This window comes from Rattus rattus, chromosome 10, assembly GCF_011064425.1.
Source record: "Rattus rattus isolate New Zealand chromosome 10, Rrattus_CSIRO_v1, whole genome shotgun sequence".
NCBI classification, from domain to species: domain Eukaryota; kingdom Metazoa; phylum Chordata; class Mammalia; order Rodentia; family Muridae; genus Rattus; species Rattus rattus.
The window spans coordinates 75,736,355-75,742,201 of record NC_046163.1 but is presented as its reverse complement, the minus strand read 5'-3'; positions in this window follow the sequence as shown (position 1 = coordinate 75,742,201).

Below are 5,847 nucleotides of genomic sequence, written 5' to 3'. Positions count from 1 at the left end.
AGATCTACACTTCTGCACTTTTTGTTTCATCCATCTTGTTTAATTGGGTGGCTGTATATATATGGATCTTCTCTCTTTCATAGTCTCTGGAGAGAAGTCTGGTGTGATTCTGATAGGTCTGCCTTTATGTGTTACTTGACATTTTCCCCTTACTGCTTTTATATTCTTTCTTTTTTTGTGCATTTGGTGTTTTGACTATTATGTGTCGGGAGGAGTTTCTTTTCTGGTGCAAACTATTTGGAGTTCTGTAGGCTTCTTTTATGTTTATGGGCATCCCTTTCTTTATGTTAGGGAAGTTTTCCTCTACGATTTTGTTGAATATATTTACTGGTCCTTTGAGCTGGGAGTCTTCACTCTCTTCTATACCTATTATCCTTAGGTCTGATCTTCTCACTGAGTCCTGGATTTCCTGTGTGTTTTGGACCAGTAACTTTTTCCGTTTTACATTATCTTTGACAGTTGAGTTGATGATTTCTATGGAATCTTCTGCTCCTGAAATTCTCTCTTCTATCTCTTTTATTCTGTTGGTGATGCTTGTATCTACGGCTCCTTGTCTCTTCCTTTGGTTTTCTACATGCAGGGTTGTTTGCCTTTGTTCTTTCTTCATTGCTTCTATTTCCATTTTTAATTCCTTCAACTTTTTGATTGTGTTTTCCTGCAATTGTTTCAGGGATTTTTGTGATTCCTCTCTATAGGCTTCTACTTGTTTATTTATGTTTTCCTGCGTTTCTCTACGGGAGTTCTTCATGTCTTTCTTGAAGTCCTCCAGCATCATTATCAAATATGATTTTAAATCTAGATCTTGATTTTCTGGTGTGTTTGGATATCCAGTGTTTGCTTTGGTGGGAGAATTGGGCTCCGATGATGCCATGTAGTCTTGGTTCCTGTTCCTTGGGTTCCTGAGCTTGCCTCTTGCCATCAGATTATCTCTGGTGTTACTTTGTTCTGCGAGTTCTGACAGTGGCTAGACTGTCCTATAGGCCTGTGTGTCAGGACTGCTGTAGACCTGTTTTCCTGTTTTCTTTCTGCCAGTTATGGGAACAGAGTGTTCTGCTTTCATGCGTGTAGTCTTTCCTGTTTACTCGTCTTCAGCTATTCCTGTGGGCCTGTGTCCTGTGTCCACTAGGCAGGTTGCTTGGAGAAGAAAAGTTGGTCTTACCTGTGGTCTTGTGGCTCAAGTTTGCTCATGGGGTGTTGCTTTTCAGCTTCCCGTGAGGGCGGTACCGGGAGGGCTTGCACTACCTTTTCCCAGGTGCCCCCATGCACCAGGGTCCCACATGACATTAGGTGTTTTCCTCTGGAGTCAGAAATGTGATCAGTGTGTAGTCTCTTCTGGCTTCCCAAGCATGTCTCTCCCTTTTCATTTCTAATTTTGTTAATGCTTACTCTCTCTGTGCCTTCTCGTAAGTCAGGCTAAGTGTCTATCTATCTTTTTTATTTGCTCAAAGAAACAGCTCCTAGTTTTGTTGATTCTTGGTTTAGTTCTCATTGTTTCTACCTGGCTGATTTCAGCCCCGAGTTTGATTACTTCCTGCCTTGTACTCCTCTTTGGTGTATTTGCATATTTTTGTTTTAGAGCTTTTATGTGTGCTGTCAAGCTGGTGATGTATGCTCTCTACAGTTTCTTTAGGAGGCACTCAAAGCTATGAGTTTTCGTTTTAGCACTGATTTCATTGTGTCCCAAATGTTTGGATATATTCTGCCTTAATTTTCATTAAATTTTTAAAAAGTCTTTAGTTTCTTTCTTTATACCTTTCTTGAAAAAGTTATCATTGAATAGAGTGTTTTTCAACTTCCATATATATGTGGGCTTTTGTCATTTTTGTTGTTTTTTAAGACCAAACTTGGAGACCTCACCGCCTGGTCAGGTGGGCACTCCTGAGGCTGCAGAGCAGAAGAGACCACCAACACTGCCCATCCCTGCCCACATCCCTGGCCCAAGAGGAAACTGTATACAGCCTCTGGGTTCCCGTGGGGGAGGGCCCAGGAGTGGCAGGACGCCTGCCCCTGAGACATGGCCAGAACCTGAAGGAACGGACCGGATAAACAACTCTCTGCACCCAAATCCCGTGGGAGGGAGAGCTAAACCTACAGAGAGGCAGACATGACTGGGAAACCAGAAGAGACTGCACTCTGCACACATCTCAGACGGCAGAGGAAAACACCAAACGCCATCTGGAACCCTGGTGCACGGAGGCTCCTGGAAAGAGCAGCGCAGATATTCCCAGTTGCTGCCGCCACAGACAGGTCTTAGGCAGCACCCCACGAGCAAACTTGAGCCTCGGGACCACAGGTAAGACCAACTTTTCTGCTGCAAGAGACCTGCCTGGTGAACACCAAACACGGGCCCACAGGAACAGCTGAAGACCTGTAGATAGGAAAAACTACACGCCCAAAAGCAGAACACTCAGTCCCCATAACTGGCTGGAAGAACACAGGAAAACAGGGCTACAGCACTCCTGACACACAGGCTTATAGGACACTCTAGCCACTGTCAGAAATAGCAGAACAAAGTAACACTATAGATAATCTGATGGCGAGAGGCAAGCGCAGGTACCCAAGCAACAGAAACCAAGACTACCTGGCATCATCGGAGCCCAATTCTCCCACCAAAGCAAACAGGGAATATCCAAACACACCAGAAAAGCAAGATCTAGTTTCAAAATCATATTTGATCATGATGCTGGAGGACTTCAAGAAAGACGTGAAGAACTCCCTTAGAGAACAAGTAGAAGCCTACAGAGAGGAATCGCAAAAATCCCTGAAAGAATTCCAGGAAATCATAATTAAACAAGTAGAAGCCCATAGAGAGGAGTCACAAAAATCCCTGAAAGAATTCCAGGAAATCATAAATAAACAAGTAGAAGCCCATAGAGAGGAGTCACAAAAATCCCTGAAAGAATTCCAGGAAAACACAATCAAACAGTTGAAGGAATTAAAAATGGAAATAGGAAATGGACTGAAGAAGCAAGCTGGAGTAGCCATTGTAATATCGAATAAAATCGATTTTCAACTAAAAGTCACCAAAAAAGATAAGAAAGGACACTTCATATTCATCAAAGGAAAAGTCCACCAATATGAACTCTCAATCCTAAATGTCTATGCTCCAAATACAAGGGTACATACATACATAAAAGGAACCTTACTAAAGCTCAAAACACACATTGCACCTCACACAATAATAATAGGAGATTTCAATAGCCCACTCTCATCAATGGACAGATCATGGAAACAGAAATTAAACAGAGATGTAGACAGAGTAAGAGAAGTCATGAACCAAATGCACTTAACAGATATTAGTAGAACATTCTATCCTAAAAAAAAAAAAGGATATACCTTCTTCTCACCACCTCATGGGACTTTCTCCAAAACTGACATATATTTGGTCATAAAACAGGCCTTAACAGATACATAAAGATAGAAATAATCCTATCCATCCTACCAGACAAACACAGGCTAAAGCTGGTCTTCAATAAGTATAAGGGAAGAACGCCCACATATACAGGGAAGTAGAACAATGCTCTACTCAATGATATCCTGGTAAAGGAAGAAATAAAGAAAGAAATTAAACACTTCTTAGAATTTAATGAAATGAAGGTACAATATCCCGAAACTTATGGGACACAATGGAAGCTGTGCTAAGAGGAAAAGTCATAGCTTTGAGTGCCTGCAGAAAGAAACAGGAGAGAGCATATATCAGAAACTTGACAGCACACCTAAAACCTCTAGAACAAAAAGAAGCCAATACACACAGTAGGGGTAGAAGGCAGGAAATAATCAAACTCAGAGCTGAAATCAACCAAGTAGAAACAAAAAGGACCATAGAAAGAATCAACAGAACCAAAAGTTGGTTCTTTGAGAAAATCAAAAAGATAGATAAACCCTTAGCCAGACTAACGAGAGGACACAGAGAATGTGTCCAAATTAACAAAATCAGAAATGAAAACGGAGATATTACTACAGAAAGAGGGGAAATACAAAAAAATCATCAGATCCTACCACAAAAGCCTATATTCAACAAAACTTGAAAATCTGCAGGAAATGGACAATTTCCTAGACAGATACCAGGTACCGAAGTTAAATCAGAAACATATAAACAATCTATAAAACCCCATAACTCCTAACGAAATGGAAGCAGGCATTAAAGGTCTCGCAACCAAAAAGAGCCTAGGTCCAGGCCGATTTACTGCATAATTCTATCAGACCTTCATAGAAGACCTCATACCAATACTATCCAAACTATTCCACAAAATTAAGACAGATCGAGCACTACCGAATTCCTTCTATGAAGTCACAATTACTCTTATAGCTAAACCACACAAAGACCCAACAAAGATAGAGAACATCAGACCAATTTCCCTTATGAATACGACACAAAAATATTCAATAAAACTTTGGCAAACCGAATCCATGAGCACATCAAAAGAATCATCCAACATGATCAAGTAGGCTTCATCCCAGGCATGCAGGGATGGTTTAATATATGGAAAACCATCAATGTGAATCATTATATAAACAAACAGAAAGAACAAATCCATGGGATTTCATTAGATGCTGAGAAATCATTTGACAAATTTCAAGATCTCTTCATGATAAAAGTCTTGGAAAGAATAGGAATTCAAGGCCCATAGTAAACTTAGTAAAAGCCATAATTAGCAAACCAGTAGCTAAAATTAAACTAAATGGAGAGAAACTTGAAGCAATCACACTAAAATCAGGGACTAAACAAGGCTCCCCCCTCTCTCCCTACTTATTCAATATAGTTCTTGAAGTTCTAGCCAGAGCAATCAGACAACAAAAGGAGGTCAAGGGGATACAGAGCGGAAAAGAAGAAGTCAAAATATCACTATATGCAGATGATATGATAGTATATTTAAGTGATCCCAAAAGTTCCACCAGAGAACTACTAAGCCTGATAAACATCTTCTGCAATGTGTCTGATTAGAAAATTAACTCAAATAAATCAGTAGCCTTCCTCTACACAAAAGAGAAACAAGCTGAGAAAGAAATTAGGGAAACGACACCCATCATAATAGTCCCAAATAATATAAAATACCTCAGTGTGACTTTAATCAAGCAAGTGAAAGATCTGTATGATAAGAACTTCAAGCCTCTGAAGAAAGAAATTGAAGAAGACCTCAGAAGAGGAAAGATCTCCCATACTCATGTATTGGCAGGATTAACATAGTAAAATGGCCATTTTACCAAAAGCGATCTACAGATTCAATGCAATCCACATCAAAATACCAATCCAATTTTTCAGAGAGTTAGACAGAACAATTTGCAAATTCACCAGAATAACCAAAAAACGAGGATAGCTAAAACTATCCTCAACAATAAAAGGACTTCTGGGGAATCACTATTCCTGAACTCAAGCAATATTACAGAGCAATAGTGATAAAAACTGCATGGTATTGGTACAGACAGACAGATAGATCAATTGGATAGAATTGAAGACCCATAAATGAACCCACACACCTATGGTCACTTGATTTTTGACAAAGAAACCAAAACAATCCAATGGAAACAAGATAGCATTTTCAGCAAATGGTGCTGGTTCAACTGGAGGTCAACGTGGAAAAGAATGCAGATCGACCATGCTTATCACCATGTACAAAGCTAAAGTCCATGTGGATCAAGGCCCTCCACATCAAACCAGATAGACTTAAACTAATAGAAGAAAATGTGGGGAAGTATCTCGAACACATGGGCACTGGAGAAAATATCCTGAACAAAACACCAATGGCTTATGCTCTAGGATCAAGAATCGACAAATGGATTCTCTTAATACTGCAAAGATTCTGTAAAGCAAAGGACACTATTTCTATGACAATATGACAACTAACA